The following is a 26,171-nucleotide window of genomic DNA, read 5'->3' as shown; positions in this document are numbered from 1 at the left end:
ATACGCCGCTGGAGGATACCAATGCGCGAGCAATTCCGCATCGTCAAGCAAATTGTACGCTTGTTGACGTCACGTCCGTTTCCGTCGTCGGCCGATTGTTACCGCTTTTCAGTGATAGCCGCCCTTTCGGCAGCCATTCGCCATCAGGAAACGCCACACCGCTTCCGATCCCACACCCCCTTTTTATTTTCACCTGCTTATTTGGTGGTTTAGCAGCAACCTATCCTACTTTTATTTCCTGCCATTTATCGTTAGAAAGTTGAATACTTTGTTGTTGCAGAAATTCACGACCATACTTTGATAATTCTTATGAAATGAATATTTCGTTAGGAACTCTGTGTGTATCGAAAAATTTCTCGTCTTTTCCAACGATGAATTATTCCAACCTGTTTTTACAAGATTATAAAATATTCTGTTGCGTTTAATTAAAAAAGAGTTCCGTAAAGGTTTCATACACACGTACATAGGTACAGGTGGATGTAGAGCACAGGAGAAATGTTGGAGCTGAGCTGGAATGTACGATACAGCGAAAGAAAAAAGAATTCTTACAGTTGAGTTGTAGAAACAGAAAAACTAATATTTTCTACGTTATTATTCTTATACCGTATATCGTGATATACAGTTAGATGTATCGAAATACACGCACAAAATACCTACAGTAATAATGACACACAGACGAAAGTAAATTACGTTGTCTGGTAATTTACAACGAGACGAGATTCGCACAATGGCAACATCTTATCGAGACAGGAGTATTCCTATAAATTACATTCGACCAAGTAACGTAGAATGAAGAAGAAGCAGCGCTGCAAGTTGATTCTTAAACAGAGCCGTTTGGCACGAGCCAGGTAGAAGTTGAAATAATAACAAGGGAAGAGGCTCGTAATAAGAAGTTATCTCGTCCGCTTAAAAATTCTCGGCATTCTTAGAACGCTAGCGGAGCAAGAGGTGGTACGGTGGTTTCCGGCGCGCCGTATTCTTCGCTCGGCTCTTGATCCGCCCCACTTCCCTTTTTTCGCGGCATTCCACCGCCAACAAAATCTCGTGGCTGATAAATTATTTCCCCTCTGACAAATGTACAGCTGTAATCGAATTAAGGAACCAGTGGATGAAGTTGCGATTCGGTTCCCTCTGTAGTCGGTTCATTATCCGCAAAATTAAGTCTCTAGACGAGGAGATGATTCTGTTGCGGTTACGTCGTTCCTGTATAGCTTCCATTGTTCAAGTTAAAGTCGCGAAGATCTCGCGGACACGCGTTATTAACGACTTGGAACGTCTCGAGTTCTTCCTCGCCCAACGTTTCGCGTTTAATTAATTTACGATCCTGCCCTAATTAATTTACGATCGACCAGGGTGACTAATCGAGACAGATACTTGACGTCTACTTTCTCATGCTACTTCCATTATGTTCGCGCTATATTATGCAGGGAGTCTTGATAATTACAGCGCGATTGGCAAGAGAGGCGACTCTACGTAAGGAAAGAAAGAAAAAATAAATCGAAAATATAAAGTAAATTTCATACGACGTTTCATTTTTCGAGATTAGCTTATCCAATGTAAGTGTTTTATATCTCAACGAAGCAATCTTATCTTTGCACATTTATTCGTCGTAAGACGGTAGCGCGAGACACTGTAAATTTTAAGGAAAATTAAAAAGAGAAGTAACGTATATAATTGTCGTTCTATTCATTTCACTTAAGCGCAGTTGATCAGCGTATCTTCTAAACGATTCAATTGCTGCTAATATTATAATAATTATTATCGCTTTAATAACAATTGATTCTACCGATTATGAAAGTTTCTTATAATTATGAAACGACTCGGTTAACAGGTTAAATCTCTCCGGTTTCTTAAGATTCGTAAGAGACAATTTAGTCACCGTGTGGGGAACAGAGAATAGCAGATAAGGGTGAAATCTAACGAGCCGCTAGGCCGGTCGACCTCGAATGAAGATAATTTCCATCTCGGGACACCGGCCACCCCTCTACTCAGTCGGGTTTATGAGATTTGCAATTCACTTTCTCGCGCGCGCGGCCTGGCTGCCACGGGCCAATTTAATCTGCACGCGGATATCTTGGTCAATTAATGAAAGCTTGGAATATTCAAACCCCGAGGCCGGAGCGCGGGGCGGGGATCGTTAAGTGGCTCTCCCTACCCCGTGCCACGGTATCAGACGTTACTTTCGAGATTCAATTAATCACCGGGGCGAAATTTATCGTTCCGCCGTCTTGGCCCCGCCGCGGAAAACCTCGTAATGCCGATAAAGACGCTCGAAAGTCGAATTCACCCTCTTCGCTATGAGGTTTCTCGATCTCGAGGAACTCGATCGGTTTATATCCATGCGTTTGTTTCTACCTCGAGGAAGAATCTTGTAATATTTCTTTATCCCATAAAATATACTATGACAGGTGGAATTCAGTAAATTGGAACGTACAGGAAAGCGACGATGTTACAAACGCTACTTCGTAAATTTACCTTAAGAAAATTCGTAGAATTATTTGCCATATTCTTGGGACGAGCAAACTTATAAAAGTAAGTCGTTTGTTTCTCGAAGATCGAATGTCTATCATCGTCGGATAATATTAATCGTAATATCGTCTGTGTAACGAAATTAAGGAATAGACGTGAGAATACATGGACGGAGGAAAAGGTGTTAATGATCATTAGGAACGCGACTTACCTAGTTCTATTTTCGCGCCGCAAAAGTGATTCCACGTAGCCATGAAGCGCGGACTTGAAAGAGCGAATTAAAATCCATGTTCCCTTTTTCGAATAACAAGGGTCGAGTCCATCAACTATGGAGGACTATAAATCGAGTCGAAATAGCCGATAAAAGTCGAACAAATTGCCCCTGTATCCGCAACAATCGAGGCTGGGCCGGTATTCGACGAAAGGAAAGACTCGACGCTGGTCGATTCCGTAATATTTTCACGAGGGGGGTGGTTGGAATCGGTGTTGGTAAGCCAATCGACGTGTTCCCTTCGTAATTGGTCGGTTCTGGTGCCTTTAACTGACAAATAAATTTACCCTGGACGGTGGAGGGTCAGCCTCTCGGGCTTCTTTAATTGAAGAACGTACAATAAAGAAGTCAGTCGTCCCGTGGCGATTCTTTTATTTACGATCTTCCTTCGGCATCGATGGTAAAAAATCTTGAAAGTTGAAACGAAGTAAATAACGAGGCCTCCGTGTCTGCCTCGGGCCTCAAACCAAGCAAATTATGTTTGCTCGTTCGATTCGGAGGCTAATCAAAAATATTCCCGGCATATCGATTCTAACCAACGGTTAGAATATTTAAGAATATTTAAATTGAAACAGTACCGAGTACCTAACCTCGATCTAAGTTTTTTGGAATTTTTTGGGAAAATGAGGCAATATTCGTGTTGGACGAAACTTATCACCCACGTTTTTCTCTTAACCCTGTGATTCGCCAATTTTTTATATGTCAATCTCAAATATATTTTTTAATTTATTTTTTAACGTTTTAAGAATATGTTTAGCATACGATTGAAAGAGCAAACCACATATACGTATTTCGATATAACGATTCTCTTACGTTCCCCGTAAAAAGAGGTTTCCCGATGATAGAAAATACGACTCGGTGGAAAATAATCTACAGAACACTGCGGGGTTAAAGCCATTGGTAGAAATCCAAGGGGAACAGGGGCTCGTTTTTCCCTCGTTCGCACCACTGTTTTCCAACTGGCAGACTAGCTTCAACCCTCGTGGAAAACCTCCTCCGTGATCTCCTTAAGCGAAAACGTCTCACGCATCCCTGAAGATTCTCCCTCCATCTTTTTTTCATCCTTAATCCTTAACCCTTAACCTAACCGTTTCTCGGTTTTCCCAGTTGGCTGACAATTTTCGTCGAATACAGCAACTGCATCCGCGGACAGAATTCGAAATCTGCGAACAGATCGACAAATTCCACTCGTTTACGCGAGAATAATAGGCGGCCAGGGAAACTCGTCGCTTCGTTCCCTTTTAATCCAAGCTTTTCCATTTCCCTCTTTGTTCACTTTCAACTTGGACTTTTGTTCCATCGAAAATCACGTGTCGCGGGATTGTAGAAAATTACCATAGCAGTTGTATCACGAATTTTGGTTGTTTACAACGACCACGGAACAACCGGCACCACCTGGTGCGCCATACCGCATTCTGTTTGTAGCTGGAACGAAATATAAACGAAAAAGAATAAAGAAGAGCCGGGGTCGTTATTTCAATATGATTCTACGGAATTGTAACAGCCAGTGGAATTTACGAAAACGCGATTTACGTGGAAAGATTTTTCAAAAAATTTCGAAGATCGATCGAAAGCATAAATCGCCCGAAAAAAAAAATACATAAGAAATAAAAGAAACAGTGCTCTGTTCTAATTATGGACAGGTAACATTTACTTTTTGGCAATAAATAAAAACAAGCTTACAGTCTATATCTGGAAACATTCTGCATACAGATATCACCTGGAAGAAGGGAACGAGAAAAAATGAACTGTTATTCTGCCGTGGAATTTTTGTATAGCAACAACAGACTAGCTTTTTGTAAATATCATTCGACGACGTAGCAGTATTTTTTTAAACGGCTCGCAGCGCCGGTAACAGGGCAATCCGGTCCTCGAAACAAAATCTATGGCGTACTGTAGCTTTCCCGAAACACAATGTCGTGTCGATTCGCTTGTTTATGGAACAGTTTATCCAGGAGACGACAGCCGCGAGCTTGCAACGCGAATTTGATTTCCCGTTTTGTATATTTCATTCCAAACCCTCTCGCTCTTTCCACGGTACGTTCGACCCTTGTCCCATCGGTGGTACCGACAATTTCGCGCTTTATTCGTCGCGCTGCTCTCATATATTTTCGGATTAGCTTAATGAAAATCGCTTCGTCGAGCGTATTAATAAGGTTACAAGCGTCATAGGCTTTGGTCCGTTGGCTCGGTTTGAATTTTCCATTTTAAATCATCGTCCCCTGACCCAATCCCCTCTCGCCCCTGATCCATAGTACCATTATTATCAGAGGCTGGCTCTGGCCAGAATGTCGAGATAATTACAACGATCGAAGCATAAAACGAAACGAACGCGGACAAAGGGAAACGGAGACAGCGAAAACAGCCGAAGGACAAACATATTTCGAATAGAGGAACAGTGCGATAGACACGTGGTGAAACACGCCTCTGTGTAATCATTTTTACCCTGCCCCTTCCCTTTCTTTGCAGTGTCCCTTTATTCCTTCGTTTATTTAATCCGCCATTGTGCATCGATCGACGATAAATACCATAGAGACTCGTTCACAATGACTCATAGCGGTATTTGGATACTCATCATGAAAAAACTTTTACGCATATGTTGTTTGTGTCGTATCAAACATTTTGAAAGTCCAAATTATTACCCGTGTCTCGTTACTGATAATAATAACGCGCGTGATACATCCACGAAAGGTTTCTACAGGCGCTCGAATACTTTCCTAAGTTACTGTACGTATTTGAACAAAAGAATGGAATATTTCTACGAGACAGAAAGATCGGTACGTTTTCCTACGGAAGGAAGTAAATTACTAAAATAATATGAAATAGTTTGGCGATATCGTCGCACCGAAGTAGCTTTTAACGTTATAAAGCTTACTTTATACTACTGGTCGGAAAATCGTTTGGAAAAGTGTAGCACGGTATTGTCCAACGGATTGACCGGGTCAGATCGATCGTTCTTTCCCTGGGAACTTTCTCTCGTTTCCACGAATGGTCGCGAACTTTTAAAAGCATCCGCGACTAGCGATGGCATCAAGCTCGATACGTAATTACAAATCCAAATCAGATACAACGTTCAAGATTTATTTCTGCAGATTTGAGCGTTACTCGTAAAATATAGCCACTCGTTCGTTGTACTTACAAGTTTGTTAGCTCTTACGAGATTAAACGCGAACAAACGATCGTTCGTATTATTGTTTGAATAAATAGAGAGAATCGTTTGTCACGAATAAATAGTAATTGTTATACGGATAAAATATTCAACGCTTTGATCGTAACCATAACACCGACAGGCAATCATTCTGCACTGGATGGAATATGCTATACTCCGGAAGAAGCACACATTGAAATCCCTCGCCACGGACAAATTGGATGACAAAAGAAAAGCCACGACCCATTCAACTTTTTAAGAGCAAGCAATTTGTTCAACAGAATATCGCAGAGAAAACAGAAAACGCGTTTTCTTATGGCGTCGCTAATAATCTAGCAGTCGATGCGACGTTAAACTCGTAAATTAATGTTGAGAATCGTGGATCTTAGTCGCCGAAATAAACGTATAGGGACACTTAGATTACACTTAGAATTGATATAAAAATAGTTCCAGATTTATTTAATACGCGATTTACAAGATCTTCGTCGATACACATTTGCACGCGTCTTAGCACTCTTTTTATTTCACCATCTTCTATAACACACTACCAACGGAACAGTTGCATTCATCTGTTTTATGAGACACTGTGCACGTACATACTTCCACACACTCATACTCATATATGTGTGTCACTACCAGGCGGCTAATCTAGTGTAGCACACAAAATTACGCATATCTCAATAATTAAAAAAGGAAATATTCGACTGAAATAAGTATCTATTCGAAATAATTCTAACAATGCTGAACCCCGACCTTAACCATCGAAATTTGAGCTCGTCGCTACTCGCGACGAAGGGGAACTTCCTTTATCCGGAAAATTTGGAACTACGCGAATTCGGATTGACGCGAAAGGACAGCGTATCCATCGAGAAGACACCTGCAGCCCGTCGTCATTTTTTATAATAATTGTCAGGCAACACATACGCAGCCACGGTTCGTGTTCCCTTCATCGTGGCCGACGTCGAACCAACAGGGAGATTGATAGACACGTTCGAAATGCGTATGCTGCTTCTGCGAAGAAATAATCCGTCTCCTGGGATGGTCCCGGGATATTTTTTGGTAAAGGACGAGGGAACAATGGAGTCCCCCGAACAACGTCTTCTAGAGTTGCGCCACGATTTCTTTCAGACGACCTCGAAGCTAGATGGATCGATATTGCGGATAAGATAAGTTCGAATTCGTCCGTGGGAAGGCATGGAGAAATGATTGGATTTGTGGCTCGAGGACTGTTCCATGTTGTAAGTCGCGATACTATTATCGGCAGATTCCCGAAGATGTAGCGAGTTAAGTTTGTCGTTTTAACGCTACGCCTGCGCCGAACCTGTCAAAACGATAAAATCTTTCAGCTTGCTTTTTTAAGTCTGTTGCTTTTACTATTACTGAAAGCGTATAAGCACGCTTGGCAAGATTAACGTTGATTTTTATTAATCCGTCAAAAATCAAACCGATACTCATCACTTTTTACATTTACGTGTTTCTCAATTCCTATTACCTAGGTGATATAATTAACATTTTATTGAAATATGTATAATTCTGTCTGCTAGACTAGATTGGCCGCGTAGTAGTGACACACGTATGTGAATATGAGTGTGTGAAAGTATGTGTGTGCGCGGCGTCTCGAAGAACAGATGAATGTAACTGTTCCGTTTTCAGTGTGGTATGGAAGATGGTGAGATGAAGAAAGTGCTGAGACGCGTGAAAATGTATATCGACGAAGATCCTGGAGATCGCTTATTAAATAAATCTAAAACTATCTTAATATGATTCTAAGTGTAACCTTAGTCTTCCTTTACTTTTATTTCGGCGATTAAGATCCACAATTATCGACATCTAATTTTTGAAAACAGTATCAACAGTAACAGCGCAAGAGTATATCGAACTCGTTCAGTAGTATGAGCCGTGCGTGTACGGCCCGGCTCATACAGTAGAAACGTACGTAACTGATCGCCCATTCATTGATCGCTTCGTCCAATTATTATTCTTTCTTTAAGACTAAATACAATGCATTCTGCATACATCTTCGGACGAGTTTCAAATGTTAGCGGTATAATCCTGATGATCGTATCTCGTTACAGCGACAATGAAATTGCGAAATATTTTATGGAAAATGTTCAAATAGTTTCATGAGTCGTTATATGTACATTTGTAAAGTCCGCTTAACACTCGGAATATTAGTATCGTATTAAAGGGCCTTGAAATATTACGCGCAATTTCTACTTGATAATCCACGATCTTATTAAGCGAAAAGCTGAAATACCTGCGATGAATACGATATTAAACAGCAAGGGATTAAGGCGTATTCTTCGAGTTACTCGTTAGTGGCGAACATATAATACTGTGGATCGATGAAAGCATGGAAGAGTTGTGAAATCACGGGCATTCATGTCGTTCGATGATCGACTGTTTTCTGATGGAATATTCGACACTCACCAATTTCTTTCGCGCAATCAATAGCCATTGTTCAGAATTCGCGTACAATTCGCCGCATGCTGGCGTGCCTCGTCGCGGTCGCTATTGATTTCTGCACTCTCTCCTAGAGAGCCTCTCGAACCAATTCGTTCGTGCCCTTCCCTCAACCTTCCTACTTTCTTCCTTCTTTTTACCTCATCTGCAGGAAATTGTGAGTCTAATGCCGCGAACATCCTAAACATGTCAGCGTTGCACGATTTGCCTATGAAACGTTGTTGATCCAAACGGTCGAAGCTCTCACGCTTGCCTGGAATAAAAGATAGAAGGGAGAATAATTATATAGAAATATTAAAAGTAAAGAAAAGTCGAATGTTAGCAGCAATCACTAGCAGCAAACATTTTATTTACGTAAATTTAGTTAGGTAAATCGGAATTCTTAAATCTCGATTGTTCACGCAGAGCGGAAAGTAAACTAAGAAATAAGCGCATGAAAAGATTAAGAATTGCGCGTGGAAGGCTGAAATCCTAGCAATGAAAGTTTCCCTCGTAATGATCGTTACGCAACCATCGTCGCGCCGTGAGTCGCGTTTGAGGCGCACCCCAACTTCCGCACCGACGCGTCTTCCTCTTCCTCGTTGTTTGCACAGCCGTGAAAATTCGCCACGTAGGAAGAAGCAATTAGAAGCGTATTCGTAAAGCGCGACGATTGCACGGCTCGGTCCATCCTCCCTGTCTGCCGTGGCGCTCCTGTTGCAGTTTCACGGTGCGCGTAATCTGGCCGAATGAAATGAATTATTCATCGACTCGGGACACGACAAAACTTGGTCCTGACGAGAAAGCGGGAGCGAGGTGAAAAATACGAGCAGCTTGTTTGTTTCGTAAAATCGAACGCACCACTCTATCCTTCTGTACAAGGTACCCGAGTGATCATGGCGCGATTCACAGACAGGTGATTTTACGTGAAAACTTTAAAGTACAGAGCAACATTTTGCGCACGGTGCTTCGTTTTCGAGAAAATCGTACTTGAACATTTTTTAAACACGATCGAATTTGGTTCATTTCTGATTAAATGATGGTAAATAATAAATAATAAAAATTGTCTGTAGATGGAGAAACAGTACGAAAAGTCTCCTTCTATATTTCCGGTTTATTTGCTTTTTTCTTTTCGCGTACACTCATACTTCTTTTATCAGTTATGGTTGCAATCTGTATAGTCAGCTTCCGTTTTCTGCTTCTTCTCTCGATCGACCATACCTTGCAATTAAAAAATTTTTTAAAGGTATAAGCGAATTCGAAATCTCCTTCTCGCCGGGTAATGATCAAACACAGACCTACTTCTATGGGATAATTCCGCTGAAATCAGCGAAGGAAGGAACAAAGGATGAAGTAGCTGTGCTCCAGCGAGGAAATTGGGTCTGTTTTTGTTAAAGGGGGAACGATTTTTAACGAGAAAACGGGCGCGGTGTTCTAGTTGCATGCGCTTTCACGGTTAGTTTCCAGGTGGCTGGAGATGATCCAGGAAAGAGTAAAGAGACAACTCGTTCCCTGGGAAAGTAATTCGCGACAGACGGTCCACGGTAAATTACCCTTTCGAGGTCCGCGGGTTAGACCCGGTTACTGGCTCGCTTCGCAAGAAACGCGCAGATATAATTACGGGAACAATTCTGGCCGGTTAAGCGGTCTATTATCTCGAATCGAAAAACGATCTTTTCTACCTTGTCCCCGTTAACATCTCGATTAACGTGCTTCCCGCTGTAAAAATTCCAACTATTGTCGGAGATAATGTGTTACGCCGGCGTATCTTGTTTCACAGTCTGAACTTTGGCTTACGAAAGTATTTGTATGAAAGATCTTGTAATTAGAGGAGAAACGTGAAGTGGAGAAAAAGCGAGGGAGCAAAGGAAAGAACGGCGGAGAAGGAAGGAAAACAAGAAGGGGAAGAAGAAATAGCTGTGGGAGAAAAACAGAGGGAAAAAGGGGGGACGCAACGAGCGAAAGAAGAACGCGGAAGAAAAGAAGAAAAACAGCAAGGACAAGGATGACGTGGAGAAGAAAGAAGAAAGAGAAGGAAAGAATGACCACCGTCGCTTTGATCTTGTTTTTAAGCACAATTCCAGACAGAACACGGTATTCGATTCGACGTTAGAGATCGGCGACTTAAAAAGAAAATCCAGCCAGGAAAGATTCCCCAGCTGAAGGCAATTAGGGTGTCAGACGGTTTAACGGATAGAACGTTTCTTTGGCAATTAGACGGGAGATCTCACAGGCCGATATCTACGGAACCTGGATCGATGAAAAAAAACTACGTGGTCCGATCCCTATCCTAAAGATTTCTCCCTGATGCACTTTCACCCCTTGCCAAGATGTTGGTTCTCCTCTAGAGTAACTTACGAATCAAGGGGTAACCACCACCGAGGATCTCGAAAATCCCTCGAAATTAACTACTTCCAAGTAATGAGCATTCCACGAAGCGAAGCTCTCCGTTTTTCGAAATTATTTACGAGCGTTTATTGTGATCGTGGCAATAATTGGACAGCGAGCGTTTCAGTGCTCTGCTTATCTTGGACGCAGGTTGATTCAATAAGAAAGAGTCCAATAAACGTAGGTTTAAGTCGTCGCGTGAAAAAAAAGGGGACGTAGAAATATGGGTTCGAATTTTCCCGAGGTCCAGGCGACGCAATTACGTCCCCGTAAACGAATAGGGCTCGTAATTGGACCGGATGAAAAAAGATGCTGCGTAGAGCCCCCATGACGGTTAAGTTGTGGTCACTTGCAACTACGCCTGTATATTATTTCGCGGGGAAAATACTCGTGTTCGCGTTCATACGTATACGAACTCGTATAATAGCTCATGATTAATTCCAAACAATGGGTGGGGCATGTAAAAATGTCCACGTATACTACCGTACGTAAATATCCGGACACTTTGACCGATTGGTAAGAAGCAGTATACGATACACTTCGTTAAACTATATCTATAAATTGACGAGGAAATTAACGAGGGGATATGTAAGTAGCATCAAAATGCCGGTATTTCTAGCGACTCTGAAAAATATAACTTTCCAGCACCCTATCCTGTCCTGGCGTCTAAGGTGGCAGCCTACCGGATAGTCTTACCGATCAGTCCTCTGGCAGATCCTGGACGAAACACTCTTTTCGCCTTTCTTCATCTATTAGGTCGTCCGAAATGTTTCTTTCGTTTTATAAGGAAATAATGGATGCACAACATCGTCCGTTTTATATTATTTTATCGAATTACGTATGATCCATTTTGTTCTATCAAGATAAAGATCACAACGTTCGACAGATTAGGTTTCATGTTTGTATGAAGATGCGTCGTTGTAAAAGAGGTGTCTGTAAAAAAAAGATACTTTTCGGACAGCCTAATACATCGTCTCTTTTGCTTCTAGCTCAGTCCCCCACGTTAAGCTACGCGGGGTTAACGATGATCAAATAACGAAGCACAATGCTGGCCAGTTAATTAATGTCCTTGCTCGTGTAAGTATTCAGAAAAAAGAGAAACAACGATGAACTCTTGCAGTGCAGAAGAGGACCCACAAAGCTTCAAATAGCAGCCAGGCAAACACGGTAACAGTCTTTGCCCGCAAATGCTAACGATTGATAATGTTAAAAGCGAGCGGAGATTGCATAAAATGCATTCTTTGCGGTTGGGTTGCATCGCGCAACTCGGGACGGTGTATCCTCAACCGGAAAGCAGAGGAGGTCGTTTCACTTGCATCCTTTGAACTACATAAAACGGCAACACATCGTTCTCTCTCTCCTTCGTTCACGGTTCTCCTCGAACGGTTCATCGCGGAAAGAAACCACAAAGGAAACTGGAACGTTAATCAATTATCAAGTCTTCCGATCCTTTAGCGTCCTCGAGTTTGGCTGCAGATCGTTGATCACTGCGCGGCAGTGTGCAGTTGCTCGATCGCAAACTCTCTTTTGGAACTTACGTTTTTCCCTCGTCCTTTGGACGTTTTCAATTATCATGAGTGTCTTCGATACTCGTCGTAATCCGATGTTCGCCCATCAGAAGAGACATTTCGACGGATTAACGCGATTAAGAGCTCTATATACGTGGTTTATGATCGGATACAGATTTCGAACGAACACGTCTGGTTGTTCTGGCCTTTTGTTTTCTCATTGATTTCCAATTTGTCGTCAGACGAAGAAATTCTAAAATTTACACATAATTATTAACCTATTGTCTTTCTTTAACTGTTACAGGTAAGTTTTCTACTGTGTCTACTTCGGATCTTTGACTTGCAGAAACAAAATCCGGATTCGATTAATGGTTTTCCCGATAACGTAAGTTCAAATTACCAAGTTTCCTAATGCTCGTGAAGTAAAGTAATCGAATAATTGTATCGGGTATGCAAGTTTCCCATTTGTTAGAAGTGTATTCCCGATAATTGATCGAATGAAATCCCGATTCTTGGTAGAATTAACAAAACACTACGATATTTCCAGCGCATATAGTTTTACGATTCCCTGCTTATTTTAATCGCTAATTACAACCTACATTCTGTTACATGTAATCATAGATATATCAGAAGATATATCGGTAAAGTAATTAGGGTAATTATTAAATATAAAGTAATATTTAATGCAGAGTAATTACCAAAAGAGTAATTAGAAGTTTCAAGAAACCGAGTCAAAGTTCGGAAACTGCATCGAGAAACAAGGTTTTCATGGCGTCTCATTCCCGATGCTTTTAGTCCGCTGAAGTATTTAAAAGCTCGCCAACGGAGAAGTCGGTAGAGCTACGATGAAAAACGAGGCCACTAGTTTTCACTAGGTTTTTCGCTGAATATTTCGCGACTCTGACGAACCGATCAACTTCCGAGTGTCTTCCTAAACCTTTTATCCGCGTCGAACGATACAATGGCTCGAAAAAATATTTAAACGCTTACCACTATGTATGTATATATTACACGTGCTATATCGAACCGTTATTGATCGTAACATTTTGAAATCTCATTCGTATCGTAGTGAAATACGATTATCGCGATAACATTGGCGAAAATCCGAACGCGGGAGCTTATTCGTCTTCCAAAAATTATCATCGAGATACTTGGACCCTCCAGCTCGATCGTTTATTTAAAGGATGACGAACGGAACGTGAAAACTGAAATCGCCGGACGATTTTTAAACCGATGCCTTATTTCGTCAGACGAGCCGTGACTCGATCCAAACGCGAGTTCTTCCGAAGCGAATAATAGTTTGACGGTGACTCATGGCGCCAGAGGATTACGACTTCGAGTTATTTTCGCTCTCGATTCGCCTCTATTTCTGACCCGGTTCCTCTCCGCGATCGCCACCTCTCGATCCCGGAAAACGCGTTCATCCTTCTCCTCGATATCTCTGACAATTTAACGATCTGATGGGAAACTAGGAGTGGGTGGACGTCATGGAAGAAGAAGCATTGTTTCCGCTACGGTTTGCCGACAATGTCGAACAGACGGTGACACCTGACGCGAGAAAATCAACGAATAATTTCATTTCTTCTGTTTCTTCCTCGGTATTTATACAGTAGCTGAGAAAATTATCTAAACGTTTGCACAAATGTTCATGATTCTGTCATGTACGTTACGCGAGACATTTTCAAGCCTCGTTGGTACAATAACGAGACACGAATGACATAATTATATTAGCAAAATTTGAAACAAATTTGAAAATGTCCGTAGAAACTACAAGATATTTAATGCGAGTAGATCACACACAAATCACAACAATAAATATTTCACAGAGAGATATAAACGTTCAGTTATTCGTTACATCAACCCTTTGCACTGCTATGTCGAATGTGACTCGACATCAGTTTTTATCTCAGGAGCTTCTTTGTCGAGTTCCACTCGACGTTCTTTCAGTCTCAACTTTTTTTGTGAAACGTGTGAAAGAAAACTAGGATTGCATCCTGGAAATTGTTTCAAGATATATCATACACTAAAAAATTACAAAATACAACAATGGTGAGAATAAAACTGGTATTTAAGTTAATTTGTTTTTTCCTTCATTTATTTAAATTGTCTTATTTTTTAGTTGAAGTATTCAAATAAAACGCTTAAAATCGTTGGGAGCTGTTTGTAACGAAATTGAAATAAAATGCAAAGAGTTAATAAGCATCTTTAACATTTATTCTTCCATGCCTAAGATAGCTTCGTGCCATATACTAACTGTTTACCAAATACGTGTTTGCAGTAAATATCTTGCAACTTCGAAATAAAAGACACGCCAAATGAAAGCAGGAAAGATTACTAAAATAGGAAATTATTAAAAACGCTGCTAAGTGGTCGCAAATGTAACGGTGATTACCTAAATGATTCACTTGCCGCGTCTAACTCGGAACCTTTGATATAATTAGGCTTTGTTGTCCGTATTAATAGGTTTGCTTACAGACGTGGTGGAACACGAGTCCTCAGGGTGAACGCGTTGGTCATTAGTCAGCGCGTATTGCAACGAACATGGGTTTTTCAAGCTGGTCTCTAGTTGCACCCTTTGGCTGTTAATTTTGTCGTATCGAACGCGAAAGGTCACCCTTTTACGATCATTTCCCTCCCTATATAGGCACAGATCAGCCCTCTGCCCCGTACAAGCGTTTTGTTCGCGCTCGTTACAAAAGCGAGACGGACAAAAGGGTTGAACGAGTCGCGCAGTGTGTTATCGCGACAGTGTCGATATCGATAACGTTATCGAGTGGCCGCGTAACGAGACTGAAGGGGGCTCGTTCTCCAACCGCTTTGCGTAATTCAGCGAAATTAGCAAAATTGCTGCCGATCGGACCGGATCCACTCTCGCCATAACCTTCGTCCCTACCCATTTTAGTAGAAATACGTTGCCATCGTCCCTTCCCGATCAGTTCCCATCCCACGACTGACGTGCTGGCGCAGATTTTCCCCATGGAGCTGACTAGAATCGACGGGAACAGATGGAAACGGATGGAAGTCCAGGGGAATGGTCTTTAGAGTCAACGTGGACAGCCATGAATAAATCACGCGGGTAATTAACGAAAATAAGCTTTAGTTTTGTGTAATTGGACCAGATCCATTTGGAATAGGATTTTTCCGTCTAATGGAACTCGATGCAATTGGAAAATTAATAACCCATAATTTCTGAATGAGACATGTACGTCGTTTCTATTTATAATCGGATCCTCGATGGTAAATAGTGACCGCGGTAAGTATTGCTAAATCATCGTATCAAATGTATTGTTATAGCAATTACGTACTAATTAATTAGATCTATTTATATGAAATTTCGTATCAGTTGGTGATAGTTTCGCATGGCCATAGAAATGAAACCTTCTGAAAAGCCAAACTGATTAACTCTATTTTTAATTGTATAACAGGGTTCATAAGTACGTAATTACTGTTTGTGTAAAAAAAGTGCGTGCCAATTGTCTGCGATTCGAAAATCACAGAAAGGGATTGAAGGGAGAGCGCAGGTGAATCAGCGAAGTTGTTAATAGCCTGCTTCGAGGTAACTAGATCAACGGAATGCTGAGCTATTAAAGTTCTAGCGATCTTGTAGGCTGACCGTTATCGAGCGACTAGCGACTGGTGAATGGCCTTGTTCATGAAATTATAATTCTTGATAATTAGGATCGATCGGCTGACAAACAACCGCCACACTGTCCTTTGCGCGCGTGTATCTCGAGTTACGAGGAGAACGTGCGCACGCATATTATTATCCAAGTTGTTTATCTCACAGCTAGGCTGTCTTTGTGATTTTCCGTGAAATATAGGAGGCTCTGTTTTAGAGGAAATTTAATGGAGTACGAGTTTCTCGATTTTCTTTGTTGAAACTATCATTTAGATTAAGTTATCGTGAAAGTTCTTGCTGCTTTTAATAGACTGGTGCTTTAAAGAATATAATTTCAATGAAACTGAATACTTTTATTTAACTTAAAATCCATAGCATTTGATAGACTTCTGTCAATGTATTACAAGAACTTTAACCTCGAGTGCATGAAATAAAAACATTACAAAGATGCCATTGCTGCTATTTCCTAAATTCCCTTCTCGTAAAGAATCTGTTAACCGAATATTATCGAAAAGAATAAATCGGCTAGAAATAAATTTGAAACGTAGAAATGATGAAACAGAGTTTCAAATACCCAATTGATACAATCGTTTATAATGTTTGTTGGATTTGCCAAATTGTTACGTTTGATCTCTGAACTAGGATGTGCGCACTGGTCGTCGAGATTCAAGCGTATTACATTTCGTACCATTTAATGGCACTTTCATCGAAGTACAAAAATTCGATACTCTACAAATTTGATACTTTGAATGAAATGTAGTATTTGATTTAAAAAACGCTCTATTAAAAAATAAGGCTATACACAAATATCTTCTGTAGCCACTGTGTGCAATTTGTTCCGGTTAAATCATCTTGAATATCATTTTCAATCACGTTTCTGACGCTTGAAACGTATAGTATGTCCGTTTCAAATGTATGCGCTCAATTATTTCTGTAAATATGAAAAACGGGGAAAAATGTTTCAGATAAAAGTTGTAAGATACCAAAGGAAACATAATTTGACGTAATTAGTCTTCTTTGTAAGTGATCAGGTAAAAGTTAAGGTGGTATATTTAATTCTATATGGGATCAGTTTTAAATGGAATAGTTTTTATATGGAATAATTTTAAATACAGTAATCGATCTGGATATTCCATAATTAAAAGCATTAACCTATTTATGTCAAAAATCATTACTTTAAATCACATACGTTATGTACGTAGAATACGTTTGTCTCTGATATGTCAAATTTGATAAATTAAAGTTAAAATATCTTGTAAAGCAATGATTTTTCGACATAAATAGGTTAATGTTTGCTTGTAGGGAATATCCAGAGGGATCAATCATTGTATTTAGAACTGCTTGTTTCCATTGAAATATCAACCTATGCCACCATCATACGACTTCTGTCTAGTCATCCACAAGAAAACTAATCGCTCCGGATTATGTCCCCTTTGATACCATTGATACCATACGACTTTCGTCTGAAACATTTAAAACGATCATACTGTATATATAACGTTAATCTCACAAACATCAGAACCACCCAGTACAAGACACAGTCGCAGACACAAAATCAACGCGTGACCAAAGATCTAAAGCTTGGAGTTCCGTTAGCCTGTCGTGTTAGTAAAATCTATCTAAAACAGAACGAAGCGAAACGCTGTCGGTGATAAAACAGGAAAATAAAGTTTGGCGAAACCGCGATCGAACAAATCACCGCAGCGGAACTCGCATCCGCGCGCGGGAGTCGACGCGCGAAACGGAGGAAAGCGACAGGACACTGGTTCTGGGTGGCCACGGTCGAGGCCATATCTCTCTTACACTCGAACGCGAGCGAATCCCCACAAATTTATACGAACGGTTAGTTCCGGACTAGTTTCGAGCGTAACCGGAGCTTTCCATCCCTTTTGGTCGTGATTCGAAGCGCATGGCTCTTGCTCTTATCCTCGCTCGACCTAAGCGAGTCCGGTGTCTCGAATGGTTCAGCTAGGTCGGTCGTAGGTTAAGCCGGGATAAATACAGTCTCATAACTCGCTGCAGCACCGTTCCTTCCTTCCTTCCTTCCTTCCTTTGCCCCCTCTCTAACCATTTCTCTTCCCTTCTCGTCCCTGCCAAGAAATCGTTCGACGGTCATCTTCCTTCAATCCCATTCTATCTGAAGAGATTTCGATCGGTCTTCCAGATTCTCCGTCGGTTTCCCTCCAAAGCATCGTTTCCTTCGGCTTCCCAGATTTCCTCTGGTCTAATTTCTCTTCGTTGTTCTTTTGTCTAGCTTGTCCAGCTTCATCGCCATTGTTTGCAAGACCTCGAGACTTCGATCACCTGTCCGCTCGGTGGAACTTCTCCGATGCAATCTCCGTGCCTCTAGCTCGAAGAAACGCCGTGTCTCCTTTTCCTTTGTTCCAGAATTCCGACCATCGCCGCCTGATTTTCTTTTTCCCCTTTTTCTTCTTTTTTCTCTTTTTGTTTAGAGCAGACAAAACTTAGCTTGCTTTGCAACTTACAAATTTCTCCGATAACATAATCCCCTTTCTCACGTTTGCCAGCCTGCAATCTTCGTGCGATCGTTTCTTGGATCTTCTGGACGCACACTGATTTTTCCAGCCCAACCTGACTTCTCGTCTTAGATTTCCAAACTAACGGTAGGATTCTTTGACAATTGGAAAGTTCGTGTCGCGTGCACGAGTCGGAGCTCGATCTGGTTCCACTGTGGTGTCCTCTTCGTCGCTCTGCGAGAGGGCAGCGGTGCCAACTCGAACGGATTTCCTCGTGGAGATCTCTAGGGCGCGTTAGGGTGTTCTTGGCACGGCGCGCGAGCCGCTCGAGCGGAAAAGTGGCGTTTGAGGCGCGCAACGTGCTCTGCGAGACAAATTAAGGCTGGTCCGGAGGCTCGTAGGAAAACGAGCGAGGGGATTTAGCGACGTCAAAGTGGCTGTCGACCACTCGACCGTGAATTATGCAGAGTTTTCTTGAGACTTCTTTCACGGTGAAGCTTTAGCCGCTCCATCGGATCGCTTCCTTTGGGATTATGCTCCGACGATTAAAGGAGCTCGCGTATGTGTGTAACACGCGCGACTTGGTACTCCGGAAGAATATTTTTAGTATAAAATCAAAGAATTAGGGTATACATAGCAATTTATATCTTTTACAATTTTTATTTCGTTTTCTTATTGTAAGCAATTGCAATAAATACGAATAGCAGGATATGTCTCGTCGATGCAAGTATTATTTGTTTTGTTTTATAATTATATTTTATATTATTTTATCGAATTACATATGATCCATTCTGTTCTATCAAATTACAGATCACAACGTTTGACAGATTAGGATTCATGTTTGTACAAGGACGCGTTGTTGTAAAAGACGTGTCTGTAAAAGAAAGACACATTCCGAACAACTTAATGTTACGTAAGACCAGGGAACCAGATTATACTGTAATTTATGTTATTCATAAATGATCCATAATGATCATCGGTAACCGTAAGCGACTTCCGTCATTGGTAATGATTTAACGAAAATGATCCAAACGTAGAGTTAATTACACGATTGTTCGTGGAATCACATTCTCGCGAACGTTTCTCTGCGCGATCAAAATTACGGACGAAGAGAATTCGTCGAGCAGCCAGTGGAGGAATAATCGAGCGTGCAAGCTGAAAACGAGACAAAGAAACGCGTTCGGGCTGCAGCGGTTTAATTTCTTCGGGTTTCGGGCGCCAAGGAGAGAACGTTGATGGAATCGCTAGTCCGGAAACAAGGCTTGTTTCTTTGGCCGTTAAAACGTGCGCAGCCGGTGTAAAACCGGCATAATTCCCGCGTTTGAAATTAACGATTTCAACTCTCCCCTTTGCTTTCATCCTCCTTGCAACCCACTCCGGTCATTTACTCTTTTCCTTTCTTGGTTTCATATAAAATAAGGAATTTAGCCTGAGCAAAACGCGTCAAAATTTTGTCGTACCGGGCAAGTTCGGGCTGACCTATAAACAAAAGGCTGGCTACGCCGAGGGACCGCGTGGCACCGCCAGCAAACGAACTATTAAATTATTTAACTTCCGCTGAATTAGGTCTTACCGCTGGCGGGACGCGTTTCCCGCTTGGAACTCGACGCTGCCTTTTCCCTCGAATTTCAGAGAGTTTTGCCTCTTCTCTGACAAAAATGAATCGTTCCTCGGTTCGCTTGGGAATCAGACGAACCCAATTTACTCGCCAAATCCTTGGCCCTGCGCAATTACCGATAACAATTGCATTTGCATTCGTTCAATCTGTAGGCTGAAATCAGATTTTTTTAGGAGGCCGGGGGCAAGAGTTAGATGCACAGGGGGCAAATTATACACATGTTCTCGTCCATAAGGCAGACTCGATGATTTTAAATATTAGTTTCGAGAATCGATAAGAAAAATTCGAGCGCCGTATCTTTCTGCGCGTACGAGAGAGGACGAACTGTGACACCTGTAGAGTAATCGTTAGGTCTTCGTGATAACGAGAATGGTCTATCGAAAGGGGAGCTTGCGTTAAAGATGATAAAGGGACTATTTAACAGGATCAGGAAAGGCACAACACCAACTCAGAAGATGAGACGTGCATGATTAAAGACTTGGAGTAGAGAAACTTCGAGGAAGCTCGCAATGCACCTTGACACCAAAGAGGAGACACGGTAAATCTTATTTCAATTAAATTATTCCCTTGTCTGAATTACCGATCGAGAAACTAATCAAACAAGTGACACAAAAGAAAGCAGATGTTAGGAAGAAGAGAGAGAAGAATAAATTGGTTTAGCCATATGGGTATGGTAGAAGTGATTTTTGATCGTTAGAAGGGGAAAGAAAAGCTCGATGGCCTGGATAGTTCGATTGCTGGAAGCAAGATCCGGCTTCGAATTCTGCTTCGTAGTCCGACAATCCAATCGACTGATCCTCTTTACAAAAGGAATCAATGGAATTGATTGGAAGTTCAAAAGGGATGGTTGGTAGGTGAAATCTAATGGTCGAATCTAGATGATCGTTCGGAGAATATTTTGCTCCGTATCTAACGACAAACTTCTGTTGAATCCGTGACAAGCATTTTCGCTTCGAAAGTTTATACTGTTTACAGTAAGTGTTTCAATTAAAACTCTTAATTTCTTCATTTTAAGACTGTTTTGTTCGTTCATTTTTATATCGACGTATGAAATTTGTAACGTTGTTCAATGCCCGGGGTCTTATTAAGCTTGTCGCTTTTCTATTAGCGTCGCTGCAGTTTCCAAATTTGTTATTTTTATCTCGTTTTCGGCCAACGAATGAGAAGACATTTAATATTTCAAGAGATGAAATTACGCTACTATATAATATATAACTAACGTAATAAAATTACACAGATGTAAATAATTTTGTGAGAAAATGCAAGTTTCAGTTTCTCTGATACGTTAGATAAACAAAATTAGATAGTCGTATTTAAACTTGCGCGACTGACTATGCGTATATTTACGTATATGGAAGAAGGATGCCTAGCAAACGAGGAAGGAAACTTTCGTTCTTCGCGAGAACGATGTCGCGGTAGTAATCGCAGCTGCATCCATCCGGAAACTTTAGCGGAAGGATCGCATTGCTTTGCAAGATGACGAAGGAAACTGGCGGGATGGTGCGACAGCCGCGGATAATTTCTGACCTCGTCGGAATCTCCGGCGGCGATTAAATTAAACGCCACCCTAGCATACCGAACCCGCCCTTCCTCCATTTTGATATGTGGCTACGTGTGCACGGAATGCAACAAGGTGCTCGTTCGCGAGCCACACCATGTTCGACACTGCGTTCGCTAAATGCCATTAGAGAGGACCAGATTTCTTGAGGTGCTGGGAAATATCCTTTGTAAAACTATCCTTCAAGTTACTGTATGCTACTACTACTAGTTTACGAACATTGTGTCAGATTTATGTATATTTTATTTGTACATTGTTCTTAATGATAATTGAATACCGCGCTGTTCACACGTATATAGAATGTATACAGCGACGGATAAAATAAAGTTAAAAGTTAATGCATTATAAATTTCAGCAAAATCTTGTTACTGCTAAAAATTCTTTATCACATTGGTAACATCTATTCTATATATATACTGTATTTATTGATTGTTCTTGTTATACGTAAATCCATTTAATGAGATTATGGCATCTTTTTACACTTCTTATTTTATAAACTTTTATCCGTCACTGTATAACTTGCACCTATGTCGACGAGTCGGCTTCCTTTTCTTCTATCCTTGTTTCTTCCTTTCCCAACGCTATAGAATATCATAATATTAACGGAAAAATCAACATTTTCTTCGGTATCAGTCGTTCGATCGATCTTTTAATCGATAATTCCAAGATGTTCGTTTTCGTTTACCTTTTATCGCGCACAAGAACTCGTACTCTTTACGACGAAGCCATTCTGGCCACCTAAAGCGGGCAAAAGGACAATATAACCTATACATTCTTTATATTTCGGCGGTGTAACTAATGTTGGCTGGTTTTACGACGTCCCTAAAGGACGGCTGGATGTTCTTCGAAGTGGCTGGCATCGGTAAACTTTGGGCCACGCGCGCTAAGGAAATATTTCACGAGGCGTTCTCGTTTCCATGCACTGGAGATCGCGATGCCAAGACGAAAAATCGGCTGGTTCGCTGCTTGCTTCGCGAATATTTCATCGTACGCGCGAGTATTCTTGATATCTTCCGGAAAACACATCTCTTCTTGACCGAGCGCTTTTCGAGTGGCTGGAAAAATTCTGTTTCCCTAAATTATTTCCAACACACTAGCTACACACTGCTGCGTGCATCGTGTTAAGGTGTTTCCGAGTTTACGCGTGTGATTTGTCCATTTTCCTCGTACACTCGCACATTGTATCTTTTATGTTTTCTACTCAAGACACTGAATTTTTCGTTCCATTCTTGAAGACACATTTCTCGCCAACATACATTACATATTTTTGTCACAGTACATGGTATCTTTCTCCATTGAATTCGGTACGAAGAATCGAGAGGACGCCATACACATCCACTTTTCACAGTTAAACAAACTATTTCAATGTACGAAGTAATTCCGAGATAATTATAACGCATTGTCATTGCCAGAGCTCAACTTGCAAGCTGCACAGCTGAAAAATACCATACACGAGAGCTGCGTATGACTAAGTTAGCTATGGCTCGTTCCCAGACAAAGTAACGAAATCGCCGCGACCTAATTTTCGTCTGGAAGTTTTGGCACGCAGCCGGTGATGTACGACTTTCCTCGCGCAGCCCTTCGCGGCAGTTAAACGGCGAATTCCTCTCGTGCCACGAAGGTCTTTCAACTGGCTGGATAACATTTATGAGTTTGGTCGACCGGAGACCTCGCGTTCGATCCTCCTGTTTCCATGTAACTCGCAGTAGTCGTTACCAGACTTTGATCGGACAATATTCTAGCGCGGCGTTCATCGATCCGCCACCGGGTTCATTTTACGGTGAATCGATGACTCGTCGTGATTCACGGTGAAAGAGTTGCGTCGAACCATTTCTCAGCGAGATACAGGTTCGTTCAACAAGTTTGCAACTACCATGGTCGCGGGATTATGGACTTTAAACGGGTATAAAGAAATTTTTGTGACTTGGAAGGAAACAAGAGGCCTGGTTTAGATGTGTACACAATTTTCTGTCTACAGAGTCCTAGATCGCTTTGGATCTATACAAACGTGATTATTTTGGTTAATATTTGAGGAAAAAGTATTCGATATTTTGGAGGAAAACGTTTATGATTCCGCGTAAACCTCTAAATCTAATTTAAAAAGGAGCATTTTTTGCATTTTTTTATGAAAAATCTCTACTCGTGTAATACGCGTTAAATGTAGCTGATTTATGTATCGTTTATAATAATCTAGTAATTAATAATTGTTATATAGGAAAATTATTATGTGCGATGGGAATCATTTCGAGCTTCGAATTGATTTAAACTCATCACTGATTAAATGTGACCCGTTACAGAGCACATTCGATTTCCATCGCCAAGTATCCATTAAAAGCTTAATTTGAAGCGACAATTAACTTCCACCACAACGGAGAATGTATATGCTACGGAAGAGCCGTATAGGAATAATAAGATGGGCAAACGTAATATAGCTGTATTAGTAATTATACAACGTTTAGCTGAGAGTGCAGTAGTAATGGTCAGGTTACAGTCAGGCTAAGGTTAGCCAGAGCAAAGGCTGTCATCCTAGAAAATTGGCTGCAATTCCATGGTCATACCTGAAAGTTTACTCTCACGTTCCCTTCACGTTCTCCCGGCGAATGTATTTTGCCCGACTTGCTAATTAAATCTGACTTCGACTCGTTGCTAATGTAAAGTTACTGCCGAGAGAATTGGCTACAGCGATCGACCTATTAGCACTCGAAGATCTTATGACTCTACCCTAATCTCGCGTGTTCTCGAAAAATATTACCTTACAACGCTAGAAATTAAATTCTGGAATTGTTAAAAATGCTTGGTGTTGACAATTCTGACGTTGACTTTCATCGATATGGAAACACGACTATACGTATCTACATTTACGACACTATGAACTGATTTTTAATAAAAATTTTCTAGATTTCTAACAGAAAGACATTTACGTATCCTTCGTTCTAATTTTTCCGATACAAATTCTGTGCTTCTATCAGCTCTGACGACAAATACTTTCTAGTCAGTAGATCAGTAGTTCTACTAATTCCGGATATAATTTCATACCATGTCGAGAACAAGAAAGCATAGATGGCGATATTTTCGAAGATTTTCTTTGACATAATATCCAGTGACGTAAAAGGCTCCTGTTCGCCACTGCAAATGAAACGTAAACCCTTGTGCCTATCGAAGGATCTCTTCAGAGATGCCGCACTGACTCGGCGTGTGTTTTATCAGAGAAACGGTCACAGGGTGCTAACTGTTGGGAGAAAGGTATAAAAACGATCGGTTAATTATTTAATCAAACCGGAAAAGAGGCAGTGTCCCTTTGGCCGCGTTGATCTGTACAGGCCCGATAACTTTCATACCCGGTTGGCTGGCAGTGTAGCAGAATTAAACCATTAATCGATATCGGAAAGTGCTTGGGGCAATATTGCCTCGCAGGATATGGCGGGAACGGTCGTTACTTTGTCAGACGTACCGAGCAGAAATCGCGGCAGTTTCATCCGGCTAACGGTGGCTGCTTCCCCGAGAATCTCTTGTAGGCATTGTGTTAGGAATTAAGTAACGTGATCAAGAAATGGAAACGGTGATCGACGTTACGAGGACCTAAAGAACACCGTATTATATTTCTATAGACTTCTTATAGCTTCTTCGATGTTCTGGGTTAGGCGTATCATTGAAGTTTCGAGAAATATTCTTGAGACGAACAGTAAGATTGGATATCGCGATTTTAAAGATGTTTTATTCGTTACAATGTACGGAGGTCGTGTCTATTTGATGCAGAGACACGGGCTTCTCTGAAATATTTATATCGTATGATATATTATATCGAACTTTTATATTAATCTTCAGATGCGCTAACGCTGGATTATAAACGATCGGAATATTTTGGATCAGGTTATTAAATTTTCATTGGTATTCTATATTTTATAAGATAGAAGCGATTAAGTACGATGCGTATACGGTAGGAAACAAAATTAAACGATACGATCGGAACGATCCTGCTCATCTACGATCGAGCAATATCAATTTAGGATTAAAAGGAATTTCTCTCGAAGAAGATTATATCGCGGCTCTATCCTCGTTCCTTAAATTCCAACAATCGTACGAACGTCGAAGCAAAGAGAACAATGCTCGCAGAAATGGTATATTAGATGGTGGTACTGCTTCAGACCCAAAGGAATAATTACGTGTCGAGTAATACGATTCTTCTGTATCCACGAACTGAAAATCCCTATCCTCCGCGCAAAACGACGAAAAAAAAAGGAAATAGCGGGATAAGAGCGGAAAGACAGGAGCCAGTAAAGTCGAAGAGGTCAGATTGGAAGGTTTAGCGATCTAGTAGCGGAGGTGAATGGTCGAGCAGCCAAGCGTGTGAGACTCCATTTTGGCTGGATATCGCATCGGCACAGCATCAGTTAATACCAGATCCTCGATTTCGACGTAGGAAATTACAAGAGAACGTCGGTCGCGTTACCTGTGACCCACTTGCGAAACTGCCGATCTCCAACGATTTCGGGCACAAACAAAGTGCCGGGTGGTTGCTGGCGAATCAAGCGAACTATCGGCCGATTAATATTGGCAGGACCCTTGTTTTCGCATAGTCCGCGATAAATCAAACAATCCAACGGCCGGAACGACTTCCGACCGAAATTTCCGCCGATTCTGCGGACCCAAACCCTTTCTTCCGACTGGTAAAC

General features: G+C 41.3%; 1 protein-coding gene across 1 annotated transcript in view; it reads left to right on the top strand.

Annotated features, from left to right (window-relative positions):
- The window catches only part of LOC100742611, a 194,007-nt gene that overhangs the window by 54,829 nt on the left and 113,007 nt on the right, over nucleotides 1–26,171 (top strand). The gene's annotated exons all lie outside the window — the stretch shown is intronic.

Source organism: Bombus impatiens, unplaced genomic scaffold, assembly GCF_000188095.3.
Source record: "Bombus impatiens unplaced genomic scaffold, BIMP_2.2 scf_0020, whole genome shotgun sequence".
NCBI lineage: Eukaryota > Metazoa > Arthropoda > Insecta > Hymenoptera > Apidae > Bombus > Bombus impatiens.
The sequence above is the reverse complement of the archived record's forward strand: the minus strand, read 5'-3'. Positions and strand labels throughout refer to the sequence as shown.